This window comes from Canis lupus, chromosome 36 (genome assembly GCF_048164855.1).
Source record: "Canis lupus baileyi chromosome 36, mCanLup2.hap1, whole genome shotgun sequence".
NCBI lineage: Eukaryota > Metazoa > Chordata > Mammalia > Carnivora > Canidae > Canis > Canis lupus.
In genome coordinates, this window is record NC_132873.1 from 22,480,177 (window position 1) to 22,495,187 (window position 15,011).

General features: G+C 35.5%; 1 long non-coding RNA gene across 3 annotated transcripts in view; it reads left to right on the forward strand.

Moving 5' to 3' along the window:
- The window catches only part of LOC140625284 (uncharacterized), a 400,415-nt gene that overhangs the window by 121,282 nt on the left and 264,122 nt on the right, over positions 1 to 15,011 (forward strand). For all 3 annotated transcript variants that reach the window (XR_012024636.1, XR_012024635.1, XR_012024637.1), the window contains one exon: positions 14,796 to 14,861. This is a non-coding gene — a long non-coding RNA (uncharacterized lncRNA). The remainder of the gene's footprint in view (positions 1 to 14,795; positions 14,862 to 15,011) is intronic.

Here is a 15,011-nt window from a genome sequence, read left to right on the forward strand (position 1 = left end):
AAAAGCTTATGCAAATATTAAAGTGTAGCTTCTAAGAGGTTTTTTAAAAATTTATTAGGGGTACAGAGAAAGAGAGAGGGAGGCTGGCTGAACATGGATCCCAATGCTGGACTCAGGGCTCCATCTCACAACCCTGAGGTCATGATCTGACTTGAAATCAAGAGTTGGTTGCTTAACTGACTAGGCCACCCAGGCACCCTACTTCTAAGAGATTTTTTAAAGATATTTTCATTTGAATTAAGCTATAAAAAAAAAAACTTTGGAGACTTGAGTTTAACATTGGCTTGATCAAAGAATGCATATACTGAACAAAATTTATGTGGAGAGCAGTTAAAAAACACTACCTTTTGAAAGTAGCATATGTGATCCCAATCTTTACTCTTCAAGTTCTTTCTCTAGAACAAATTTATTTTAAGAGAAGTGAATTTCAACTAAAACGAAATAAAACAAAAATAAAATTAGAAAAAATTATTGAACTGAGCCACCATGAAAAGTTCATCATGCAATTAAAAATTTGTCATGTATCTCCTTAATATGCTTGCAGCAAAAATTAGAATGCATTGAAAATATGAAACATTGTGCCAAGGAGTCAGTTGTTGTAAACTCTACCACAGTCTTGGTGTCACCGCAAGAATGTATCACCTTCTGAAAATAGTCCCCAAGATGTTTACCTTCTGTGTTCTGCTTCACCTGCCCTAGCAACGCAGAGACTCCTTTTTCTTTCATTGTAGTTGTGAGAGAACTTCTAATCAGCCACAAAAATTTAGTACTCATTACGGCAAATACTCTAATTGCTAAAATTCTAAATAAATGGTATGTTTTAAGGTCTTGATAATGTGCCCTGCAATTAATTAATAATCTACTATCATGTGAAATATTTTTGATTTGTAATTTAAAGCATGTAGTAGTTAATTGACTTGATTAAAACAATGTTGTAGAGGCTCAGAATTATATCAGGCTTCATTATATACCAGGAGTCATCCTACAAATGTGTTGGTAAATTGACTTTTTGTAGGTTAACAGTTCTTTTCTGGAGTCACAGATTTTCCTCTTAATATCTGGTCATTCATCTTGCAAAGGTGTTATAGGAAGAAGTATCATTGATCAGAAATCCATGCCCATACCAAAAATGTTCATTTCTGCATTATTGTGAATTAGACATGCAGAGAAACCCTGTCAGGTATGAAAAAAATAACATGCTGATATGAATAAAAAGACAATATTTTACAATAACAGCCAACTTGGCAGAAAAAAAAAACCCTTAGAAGTCAGCAATCATAGACAAATATGAATCAACAGAATTAGTGGGCCCTGAAGCAGGTGCTTGACCCTGGAGTATCTCCTGTTCCTGGAAAGTTAATGCTAGCTTTAAATGGGTCATGTGAAGAAGATGGTCAGAGGAGTTAGCAGGTGGCACTTAAGTAGAGAAAGAATAGATGCTGGTGACATGAAAGTAGAAGGGGAGATGTTCCAACAGGAGGGCTGGCGTGTGTTGCACTGGAAGGTGAAGGGGATTGTGTTATACTGATAAAGTCGGAATTTGTTTGGCACAGTCTGGCTGGACTGTGGTGTCAAAGAGGGAAGTGAGGTTAGGGAGGTAAACCTGGGTTAGATCACTGAGGGTCTAATATAACATGCTAAGTAATTTAGTATTATGAGGGCAAGAGAACGCCACTGAGACATTTTAAACAGGATAGTATGTTTCAGAAAGATTTTCCTTATGGTAGCATGAAGAATAGAGATGAAACACAAGTAGAAATAGACTAGTCTATTACAGTCAACCAGGAAGGGGAGGGTAGTATTCTGGACAAAGAGACAAAAAAGAAGCTAATAGTTTCAAGTGGCATTTAGGAGATGGGAACAACAGAATCTGGCCATCTGTTGAATATTGAGGAATAAAGGAGAGGAAGGAATCAAAGCAACGAATGTTCCCAACTTGAGCGACTCAGTGGACAGTGAAGCAAGGAAATGCACAGAGAACAGAGGTGTTGGGAGGTAAAGATGACTGGGAACTACTAATGATTGCCTTGGCAATGATGGAGGATTTGTCAAGAAGGGTTGTAGAGAAAAGGGCTGAGGACCAAACTCTGAGAAGCAGATAGAGAATGAAAAACTTGAAAATTAGACTGACAAGGAGGATCCAGGGAGGTAGCGTGGAAATCAGAAGGGTATGTTGTCATGGAAACTCAAGTGAAGAGTGGGTTTCTGAGTATCAGTGAATAAACAATAGTGAAAAATAAGAGGTAAAGTGGAAGGAGTTCTTTGGCTTGTGACAACAAAAAAGTTTTCTGGTGACCTTGGTTACAAAATATTTCTGTAGAGTTCTGAAGAAGTGGGGACAGTGAGTGTAGACCTTTCTTTTAAGAACCTTGGTTTTAGATGGGAAAAGAGAACGAGCGAGGAGGGCTGGAGAGTCAGAAGCTTGAGGAAAGTTTTGTTTTTAATAAGCTGGTAGAGACTTGAACCAGTTGGAATACTGACAGGAAGGCCCAGTGGATACAAAAAAGTTGACAGCATATAGGAGATGGAGTGGATCATTGTTATTTAGACAGGAAAGGAAGGGACTTAGTATACGGGTGGAGGAATTAGCAGTTAGAAACTGCTGCTTTCACGTGAATGTTCCACAGACACTGTAGTGTTCATTATTACAGCTTTCCTATTTAGATTGTATGAAATATTTTCATCTTGAATCCAACCATTAGTTCTTTGGAACTAAATCTTGGGGCATTTGACCTTCAACTCATTAACTGAAAAATCGGGGCAAAGTCTAGTATGAATACATCATCAAAGACCAAATTACAAATCTAATGAGTTAGTTGGAGTCTATTTCTTTGCTATGATGGTATTTTCAAGACAAATGACACTTTTGAAATGAAACTTTGAAAGTTTCTCTCTATGATCTAACACTATTCTTTTATATACCATGGACACATATTCAAGTGGCTATTTCTTAGTTTCACCAAGGAATCGTTTCATTTCAATCAGCTGTTAGCCGAGGTGAACATCTTGCATGCAATTTTATTTAGCACATCTTTTAGAATGACTGAAGCGTCAGAACATCCCAGGTACGCTGCTGTAGGCACCAGCTGCACTGAAGGAGTGTTCGCCAAAACATCTGGAACATTATTCAGTATGAAAGGGAATAAATATGTTTATGGAAGAGACATTCACATCATCTGTGATCAGGTTCTTTCAGAGGTTTCAAAATCCGCATACTTCCCATCAACTTTGTTTTCTATAGAACTTTTGATGAAATTAGGATTTGTTGGTTAGATTCTTTGGTCCAGAGAAAAGTGGTTTATCTTTTTGGGGACTGGGTTTGAATATTGTACCAAATACATCATTATGAAGAATTAGTTCTAAGAGTTGACCTGTTGTCTGAATTAGGAGAATCTGATACATGTTATTTTATTGAGGCTTCAGAGGGGGAAGAAAGTATAATTGACCTAAGAAAGAGGAGGGATGTTTCATGAGCTACCTTTTCAAAACTGTGATAATTATGATTACTGTTTGTTGAACACCCACTTGGAGCCAGGCACATGCAGGCACTTCACGTATGTTCTTTCTATTCCTCATAGAAATTCTTGCAAGGTAAATATTCTTTTTCTTCGATTACTGGTGGGGAAACTACTGATCAGTGATTAGAGATACACAGTAACTTACCCTTGATTATATCACAAACATTAGGGACCACTTCTATCTGAGTGAAATATCTGTTCTCTTTTTACACATTCTGTTCCTATCCAAATAAACTGGAGAATGATTTAAAAATAATGTTAATAATAGTGTGAGTAGAGACACCTGGGTGGCTCAGTGGTTGAGTGTCTGCCTTTGGCTCAGGGCATGATCCTGAGTCCCACATCGGGCTCCTTGTGGGGAGCCTGTTTCTCCCTCTGCCTGTATTGCCTTTCTCTCTGTGTCTCTCATGAATAAATAAATAAAATCTTAAAGAAATAATATGAGTATTCAGATATTGCTTTATTTATTTGGAAAGGGCTTAAGCCATCAACATTTTTTTCTTTTATGTATATGTCTACTCACATGTACCTATAGACACATCTAAAGAGTGCAAGTGCTAATGCTTATAATATACCACTTATATTGGATAAAAATATATGATTTAATTCTATTGTAGCTGAAGATATAAAGTAATTTGAGAAATTTTTCTTTGACTCATTTTCATTTAGAAGATACTTATTTAAAGCAGATTGCTAATTAGTGCAGATACGGAAGGCACAGCTGCCATTATGAGTACAGTTTTCAAAAGACTAGTCTAGACGTGCTGATTAAGGTAATACCCTTATGCATTTTATTAGTGACTGCTGTTTTCTTAAGATCATTATGCATATTTTGCTTTTAGGAATTTTTGTTAGGTTCCCTGTTTTGCTTGAGTACAGAAGGAAAGAAGGAATAAGGGCCCCTTCCAGGTTTTATTACTTATGTCTTATTTTTTTTAATCTTTTATTTAGACACTGGGGAAGATGCCCTTCTCCTTACCTCATCCTTTTTGATGAAGCAGAGAGGAACCAATCTGGTCTGGACAATTTTCAGTGTCCTCTCTGAAAATATTTTTCTTAACTTCAGTAACTTGCTTAGAATGTTTACACCCCAAGTTCTTCACCTGTAAAAAATGGGATACTAATATTTACTGAGGCAGGCTCTTGTTGGGATTCTATGAGATGTTACATGTGAAGCTAACATGTTAATGCTTGGCACAGATTAAGTGTTCAAAAAGCATTCGAGTAATGTGAGTTGGAAAGGTTCATATGATTCATAAAATCATGATCACTCTTTCATTTTGATATCTCTCTACTCTTTTGGTTTCTTTCATTTCAGCAAATATTTAATGGAATTTGTGAGTCATTGATTTAGGTGTTGAGTATATGAATAGACAAAACAGATAAAATTTTTTGTCTTCACTGAGTCATATATTTTAGTACCAGAGACAGTAAACAGGATAAATAGGAAAACATATGGCATATTAATAAGTTCTAAAAAGGAAATAAAGCAGGGAAGGAGGAGAGGAAAAACAGACATGAGTTTGTGATTTAAATAGGAATGGTTGGGTAACTGCCCTGAGAGGGAATGTTTGAGTAAGGACACGTGAGGAAAGAACCAAGTCATTAGGATATACTGGGAGAAGGAGATCTGGGCATAGGAAAATGCAGGTATAAAAGCTCTGAGACAGAAGAATGCATAGCAAGTTTAAGAAATAGCATAGAGAGTGCTTTGATATTCATTGCAAAGTCTGGAAGTTTTACTAGATAGATCTGCTTCTCAAGTCCTCAGGGATCCAGCCTTCTTTCAGTTCATTGCTCTTCATTCCTGGATAATGACCATTATTCTCAAACTCTGAGATCTACATTCCAGAGCCTAGGCTTAGTGGAAGAATTTGGGGAGGGGGGCGGAAAGTAGTAGCTGAACCTCAGGGAGAGTTGTCTGCTTATCTGCCATTAGCCAAAACTTAATAACCTGCTTCATTTCTCTACAAAGGAGGCTTGAAAATAAAATTTTTATTTTGAGAAGCCATTTGCATGGTGAAGACTTCAATTTTCATGGAATAAGGGGAAAGAGATATTGGGGGACAGTTAGCAGCTTCTGATACCCTCTCTTGCACATCCCTGCTACAAGGGGCAAGATGATGAACCCCAGAAGGTACCCATGATGCTTTTAAGGCATACATATATAACAGATAAGATTGCTTCCTCAAAAAACAGTGAGGAAAATGGAATAGTGCATGAAAATTAGAAAACAGGATGATTTTACTATTGATGCCTACATTCATGGACTCATCTTGGTTCCTCTGCCACTGACAAATACCTCCTTGTGTGTCCTACATAACATTTTATTTCACTGCCAGTCCGCTTAAGAAATATAAAAATTACTATACAGAAGTCTCTAAGATAAGTGAAGCTATGTTATACATATCAATATAGAATTTGTTTAGAACAAAATGAAGAAAATTTTGGTTCTTTGTATTATATTCCCTTTTAAAGAAAGAAAATGGAAAGAGTATAGAAGCCACATCTCATAATCAACTTGGAATATCTTATGGAATTGATTTTAGCTGCCAACTGGGTATTTTTCCAAAAAGTATGCCTCTTTAACATTCATTAAAAATAACTGACAAAATAAATACTGTTTCCTTTTTATTCATAAGCATGAGTAAAATACAGTAAATTAAGACTTCCCTTCAAAACCTTCCAATTTAAGAAAACAAAGTATTGTGCAAGTATCTCTTACAGTTGAAAAATACTGAAATGAGTATCTTTGATTTCTAGTTTCTTAGGAGGAGGAGAGTCCGCAGAAGCCATCAGACAAGCTCAAATCTGTCTGGTTGGGAGGTGGAAAAACCAGCCATCTCTTAAGAAAGCTGGTATTTTTGGCAAATGATCATGCTCAGTTTTGCAAATCTAAGTGCTATGTAGAGTATTAGATAAGCACCTAAACTTTTATTTCATTTCTTAGACATACTCAGCCTGAACTCTTAACTTTCTGAGATTTACCTATTCTTAATTCTTTGTGTCTCCTTTTTTTTTTTTTTTCCTTTGCGTCTCCTAGTCTCCTAACGGCGTTTGCATGTCTTCGCAAGAGATTAGCTTTCTCATGTCCTGGTTGATTTCCCACCCTCTGATCCAAGTCCTATTCTCCATCTAATTTCATTTATCTGACCTAACAGAACCCTGTAACTCATGTTTTGAATGCTTCACCAGTGTTGAAATGTTTTCTATTCATTTCCCCAGTTGTTGGTAATTCTGTTTTCAGAAGGTCTATAATTTAGGAGTGAGGTAGAATAGAATGTTTTTTCTAAAAACATTCTCAGTCCTGTAATTGAATAGGTCTTGCAATAGAATCAATTCTTGGAAAGGTTTTTTTTTTTTTTTTATGACTTGTTTTATTGCTCTTGTTTTGCTGTTGATGTAAAAGACCCAAACCCCAAATTTAGGTTCAATAATGTTCAATTGTCACAGATTATATTGTAATGGCTCTGCATAAAAGACCTTATAAAACAAAGTGTATTCTTGTACAATGCTTAGTCAGCCGCCCTTTTAGTAAGTTACCAGAATCCTTTTTCTTTTCTTTTCCATTAGAATAAAGATTTTGTCTTTATCACATTATCACGTTGAGAGGGGTACAAAGTTAGCAGTTGAGCAAAACTTAGTCATTTTGGTCATAGAGGACTCCCTTCTTCCCCAGACACCTTTTGGTTTTTTTTCAGTCATTCTCTTTTGGTTTAATTGAAATGCCCTTTAAGGATTGTTGAACCACAATGTGGCATTTCCAATAAACATTGTTAATTAGAATGTGTGCCTGGTTGAAGTGAATTTAATGTGCATTGTTTAGACATCCAGCATTTAAATCGATGACTATTTACTGAAAACACTGTTGTTGATCAACAGTGTTTTTGCCTTTGGAGAGAATTACATTTAAGTGCATTAACTGACGTAGCTCTGTAGGCATTGATGGTTGGGTGTTGTCGGCATTTATGAAGGTGAAGATGCTGACTCCTTTCAATCTCATGTTTTATGTACTTGTCAAGCTTAGCAATTAAATATCTCTTCTTCCTCTGGGCCTGGTGATATTGTTATTTTATGAAATATTTTGTTTCTTAAAAAAGCAGTACTCCTCCATTATGGTGATTTTGGAGATTTAGAATAAAAGTTATGGCCAATATTAATGAAATAATTTTAAGGACAGTTTTACCTTTCTGAAAGGTAAAACTTTTTTAAAAGTTTCTTTTTTAAAGATCTTATTTATTTATTCATGAGAGACACAGAGAGGCAGAGATATAGGCAGAGGGAGAAGCAGGCTCCTCCCAGCACTCGATCTCAGACTGGGATCACGCCTGGAGCCAAAGGCAGACGCTCAACCACTGAGCTACCCAGGCGTCCCTCTGAATCACTTTTTATTTAAAAATACTATTTCTCTTATAGCTCTTTGTTTTATAGACTTAAGCAGACTATTTGATTTTAAATCCTGGCTCCGATACATACAGCTCTATTAAGTTGAGCAAGTTTTGTAAACTCTGTGCTTTAGTTTCATGACTATAAATGGGGATACAATATACCTATTTCATAGGCTTGTTATAAAGAGTACATACATTAAGACAAGTAATTAATTAATGCAAGTAAGGCATTAGAACATTGCCTGATGTGGTAACCACTTGTTTGCTTTGCTATTATCACAGAAGACCAAAAACAACTACAGTTGTTATAGTTGTATTATTCTATTAGGCAAAAGGTAATTAATCTTTGCCTCTGACACTGGTTTTATAAGAAGGATTGTCCAATATCCGTTCTTTTCCTTACTAATCTTGGACATTTGAAAAACTACATCCCTCTGCCTTCCATGGTAGGGATGAAAAAATAAAATGTTATTGGAGGTTGTTGGGTTGTATATCTGGAAAACCTCTTCTGTCCTACCTATCTACCTCTCTTCTGTTTCTTTGACTAGAGCTCCAGCAGTCCTCTTGGATCCTTAAGCAACCTCAAAGATGGTAGAGCAGAAAGACTGAAGGATCCTGGATTCATGATGACTGTGTAGCCACCTTAAGTTTGGGCTTTCAACTCTGGACTTCTTTTATATATAAGCCTGGATTTCTGTTACTAACATAAGAATGTACTTTCTAACTGATATATTGATAGGCAGTGCATTTGGTTTTTGTAAACTTGCCATGACTTTTTTTTTTTTTTTTTTTTTTTTTTTTTTACTTTCGGTCTGATGATAGATAGCATTGCCTATAGGGCTCCATATAGGAAACTTTCTATGTTTTTTGAAACTTTCATCTATTAGGATTGTGTTCTTTCCACTTTGTCTTAAATTCTAACAGAAATTCATAGTGGGAAGAATTACTCCTGTCTTCTTAGCAGTTAGTGATACATTTCTTACCTCAGCCTCTAAGTATTAAATTAACAATATTTTAGGGACACCTGAGTGGCTCAATTGGTTAAACATCTGTCTTCAGCTCAGTTGGTTATCTCAGGACCCTGGAATCAGGCTCCCTGCCTGTGTTGGAGTCTCTGCTCAGCCTCAGAGTCTGCTTCTCCCTCTGCTTCTCCCTCTGCTCCTCCCTACTGCTGTGCTCTCTCTTGTTCTGCTCCCTCTCAAAAAAATAGACTAAAAACTTGAATAGACGTTTCTCCAAAGAAGGCACACACATGGCCAACAGGTATGTGAAAAACTGTTTAACATCACCAACCATCTGAGAAATTAATATCAGAGCCACAATGAGACATCACCTCAGCATGATGGCTGTTCTCAAAAAAGCAAAGGACATCAAGTATTGGCAGTATGTGGAAAGATTGGGACCACTTCAGACTATTGGTGGAAATGCAGAACAGTGCAGTCCCTATGGAAAACAGTGTGAAGTTTCCTCAAAAATTTAAAAATAGTATTGCCGTAAGATCTAGCAATCCCACTTTTGGATACGCCTCTGAAAGAACTGCAGTCAGGATTTTGAAGAGATATTGGCAATCCTCTGTTCCTTGCAGCCCTATTCACAATAGTCAAGATGTTGAAATAGCCTAAATACTCATTGACAAGTGAATAGATAAAGAAACTGGTATATACATGCAATGGAATACGTTCGGACTTAAAAAAAATTGAAATTCCACAATATGCCATAACGTGGATGCAACTTGACATTATGCTAAGTGAAATAAAACAATTCAGAAAGACAAATACTGCATGATTCCACTTATATGAGTATCTAAAATAGTTAAATTAATAGACTCAAAGAATGAAATGGTGGTTGCTAGGAGCTAGAGGGAAGGAAAAATAGGGAGTTCTAATCAACAAAGTTAAAGGTTCAGTCAAGCAAGATAAATAAGCCCTAGAAATCTGTTTACAACATTGACTATCTATGATCAATAATAATATAGTGTATACCTAAATAACTGTTACAAAAGTACATCTCCTTTGAAATGTTCTTTCCACAATAAAAACTTTTTAAATGAGATGCTCATTATCGAATTTTAAATTACGTGGTGATTTGATAAATATTCTTTGCAAATGTGGAATAGTCACTGAATTTTTATAAAATATTAATATAGTTTTAAAATTTTTAAAAAAGATTTTATTTATTCATTTGAGAGAGAGCATGAGCTCAGAGAGGGGCAGAGGGAAAGGGAGAAGCAGACTCCCTGCTGAACAGGGAGCTCAATGCAGGGCTCAATCCCAGGACCCTGAGATCACGACCTGAGCTGAAGGCAGATTCTTGACTGACTGAGCCACCCAGGCACCCAATTTTTATTTTTAAATAAGATTATTAATAAGATTATTATTTTTTTCTATTGAGTTGTATGAGTTTCTTATATATTCTAGAGACTCTATAAGATAACATGGTTTGTAAATATTTTCCTCCATTCCACAGTCTTTTCATTCTGTTGATTATTTTCTTTGTCATACAGAAGCTTTTTAGTTTGGTGTAGTTACACTTGTTTATTTTGTTTTTGTTGCCTGTGCTTTTGGTATCATCCAAGAAATCATTGCCAAGTTTAATGTCATGAAACTATAATTGTATGTTTTTTTTCTAGGAGTTTTATAGTTTCAGATCTCATGCTGAAGTTTTTAACCCATTTTGAGTTGAGTTTTGTGGATGGTGTAAGAGATTAGGGTCCAATTTCATTCTTTTTCATATGGTATGTATTCAGTTTTCCCACCACCATTTGTTGAAGAGGATATTCTTTACCATTGTGTTACTTGGCACTCTTGTTGGAGATCAGATGATCATATGTGTGTGGATTTATTTCTGGTTTCTTCTGTTTTATTGGACTGCATGTCTTTAACAATACCATACTGTTTGGATTACTCTAGTTTTGTAATATGTTTTGAAATCAAGAAATGTGGTACTTCTAGCTTTGCTCTTCTTTGTGATGATTGATTTAGTATTTGTGTTCTTTTGTGGTTCCATACAAATTTTAGAATTGTTTCTATATTTCTGTAAAAAATGCCTTTGGGATTTTGATAGGGATTGAATTGGAAATGTATATCACTTAGGGTATAAGGATATTTTAACAATATTATGTTTTATAATCTATGAAAATGAGATGTCTTTTCAGTTATCTGTCTCTGCCTTGATGTCTTTCATCAGTGTTTGTATAGTTTTCATGTACACATCTTTTACTTACTTGATTAAGTTTATGTCTAGGTATTTTTCACTTTTGGTGCTCTTATAAATGGGATTGGTTTTCTAATTTCCTTTTCAGAAAATTTGTCTTGGTATGTAGACAGGCAACTGATTATTGTGTGTTGATTTTTTTTTTTAATCCTGCAATTTTACTGAATTTGTTGATTAGTTCAAATAGTTTTTAATGGAGCCTGTAGAGTTTTTCTATGTATGAGATCATATCATCTGAAAACAGGAAAAATTTTACTTTTCCCTTTATCATTAGTATGCCTGTTATTTCTTATTCTTGACTAATTGGCTCAGGCATCCAGTACTCTCAGAAGTGGTGAGAGTGAGTATCTTTGCCTTGTTCTTGATCTTGGAGGACAAGCTTCTCCTTTTTCACCATTGAGATTGGTGTTAGCCATAGGTTTGTCCTAATGAACTTTATTATGTAGAGGTACATTCCTTCTATACGTAGTTTGTTGAGAATTTTTTTTTTATCATGAAAGAGTGTTGAATTTTGTCAGATGCTTTTTTGCATTTATTGGGATGATCATGTGATATTTGCCTTTATATTGTTAATCTAGTATATCACAGTAATTGACTTGTAAGTTGAACTATCCTTGCATCCCTAGGATAAATCCCACTGAGTCATGGTATATGATCCTTTTAGTGCTAGTATTTTGTTGTGGATTTTTGATATGCTCATCGGAGATATTTGCCTGAAAGATTTCTCTTTCTTGGGGTATCTTTGTTTGGCTTTGGTATCAGGGTAATGCTAGTCCAATAAAATGGGTTTTGAAGTGTCCCCTCTTTCTCAATTTTTAGATGAGTCTTTAAGCATTTTATTTATGTAAGAATATCAGGTTTTTATTTTATCTCTTTTTCTATCAACATAAACACACACACACAAATTCCTGTTCATTTTGACTATGTAGAAACCTGCCAAATAGTATTGTTTTCTTTGTCAGAAAGCAACACATTTGCTGTGGTATGTAATCATATCCCAGTGCATGATATATGACTTTTGGGTTCTTCTAATGAACTTTAATTATTTTTTTTTTTTTAAGATTTTATTTATTTATTCATGATAGTCACAGAGAGAGAGAGAGAGAGGCAGAGACATAGGCAGAGGGAGAAGCAGGCTCCATGCAGGGAGCCCGATGTGGGATTCGATCCCGGGTCTCCAGGATCGCGCCCTGGGCCAAAGGCAGGCGCCAAACCGCTGCGCCACCCAGGGATCCCATGAACTTTAATTATCTTAATAGTTAAGTGGTTGGCCTGCTGATAGCAAATCAACAAATAAATATGATGAGCATTATAGCTACCTGTGGATTTCTGTTAGAAATATTCTTTTCTAGAAGTTCCTTGTTGTATAAACTATTTCCACCATTGCGGCCATCTATAAAATAGGGGTGTCTAAATAATTTAGTATCTAAGAGATTTTTAGCTGATGTATTCTCTTTTGAAAAAAGTGACTTTTCACTTAGCCTGTATTATTCTTGCATCATTAGTATTATCACTATAAAATGTATTTCCTATGTAGTCTATCTTTAAATAAATTACTCTAAATGAGACTTAGAGGTTGCTGACCTTACTTGATGTTCGCAAATGAAGGTCATTTCTCATCTTCTTTCTTATTTTGTTTTGCAATTGTCATGTTTCGGGTGAAAAGAAAAGATTGAAAGGGAAGAAGGAAACAGAGATGAAAAGAATGAATTAGCAATAAGTATGGCTGTTTGGGATATAGGCTTGATTTGCTTAGGAAGCCATTCCAGTATGCCTCACTGCTACCATTAACATCATACTTACACCTTTAGAAGAATAAATAACCTAGGCTGAAAATGTGCTTTACAAATTTTTTCTTCTAGGATAAACAGACTAGCCCCCTACCCTCCATTAAATGGAGAAAAACTGTTTTCAGTCACTAGGGAATATTTATCAATTCTCTAAAGATGATACTATAGCTTTTTAAAAAGCATGAAAAATTTGAAAGTGCCTATATTATGATATTAATTTGGTTAAAAAAATCCTGTTCCTGTTAGAAATAGTAGTTGGATGTATATATTTCAGAGTTTATTAAAATCTGTGAAAAATATGGGTGTAGTATCAGAAAAAAAATTTTTCCGGTGTAGCTTACCTGATTTAAACAAGGAAAATAGGATAGTAAAAATAATATACCTATTAGAAAAAAATGACAAGATGAAATGTAAGGAACAAAGTGGATAGATAGTTCTTACCTTGTATAAAGAAAAGTGGCCTATCAGGACTGTATTTGGCTGTGAGTAGAAGCAGCCTATGGCTACTGTGGCTTACATATGTTTTAATTTTTCTCACAAACTGAGATGATGTTTGGAGGTTGACAGTTCACAATTTTTAGTGTCTCAGTGATCTTTTCAGGGATACATATTATATCCATCTCTGTTTTGTTCATCCTTAGCTGTTGCATTTTGTTCACACAGTTTTTGCCTAATAAAACCAAGATGGCTGTCAGACCTCATGGTATTGTATCCACATTTCCAAAAGGATAAAAGGAAAAGAGTGGTGTAAGGAAAAAGAGAAATATATCAGCTAAGAATGTCTCTTTTTATTGAGAAAACAAAAACCATCTGGAAGCCTTATTCAGGAGACTTCCCCACATTTTATTGGTTAGAAATGTGTCACATTTTACTTTTAGTTGCAACAGAAGCCTTTATGGTAGAGAAGGCGAGAGTAGAGATGACTGAGGTGATACTTACTGAACCTACTGATACGGGTTAATTTTTGCCACTGGTAGTGAGCAAAAGTGTGCTGGGAAAAAATATTCTGAAACTAAATTCACATTTTCTGAATATGACTCATGTAAATAAATAATCAAAATAACTTTTTCCCAACAATAAATATTTATTGTTTTTCCTTTTAAAATTATGTCTCATGGGTGCCTGAGTGGCTCAGGCAGTCAACTGCCTTCAGCTCAGGTCATGTTCTCAGGGTCCTGGGATCAAGCTCCCTGCTTAACAGAGTCTGCTTCTCCCTCTCCCTCTACTTCCCTCCTCCCCTCGTGCTTGCTCACTCACTCTCTCTCTAACAAATAAATAAAAATTTTAAAAAATTATGTCCCAGATTTAAATAATTCAATATTACAAAATTAAATTAGAAAATTTGATTCAGCGGATAATAATAATCATTACTATTTTTAGATACCTAAATGGTGCCAGATACAAGTAATTGTATATTTAGTCTTTTTTTTTAAAGAATTTTATATTTTTTATTTATTTGAGAGAGTGTGAGATAGCACAAGAAAGGGGAGCAGCAGTCAGAGGGAGAGGCAGAGGGGGAAGCAGGCTTCCTGCTGAGCAGGGAGCCTGATGGCTGGCCTTGATTCCAGGATCCCGGGACCCCAGGATCCCGGGATCCTGACCTGAGATGAATGCAGATGCCCAACCAACTGAGCCATCCAGGCACCCCTGTTTGTCTAGTCTTGAATAGAAGAAACAGATTTAGAGAAGTAAAATAATGTGCCCAATTCCTGTAACCTGAAGCAGTGACTTTAGATTTCAACCTAGTTCTTTCTGTCTCAGAGCTTGTGCTTGACCCCCACATCACATTCATTGATTAATAAACATTATAAATTAATGATATATTTAACAAATGAAAAGTGGTGAAAATTTCCCATTGATGGAAATTATTGTGTTTTATATTTCAGATCATCACCTATGCTTAGACCTACCTCTAAAGTGGACCTTTTAAAATCCTCACCTCCCAGTAAATGGTATGTTTTTAAAATACTTATCCTTCTATATATGTGATATCATTCTCCTGTACTGTCAAAATCACCTATCAGCAAAGATTAGTAAGAAAAAGTGGAATTTGCATTTAATTAGGTTCATCAAAGACTCAAGTTAGAGGAATACTGCTTCTG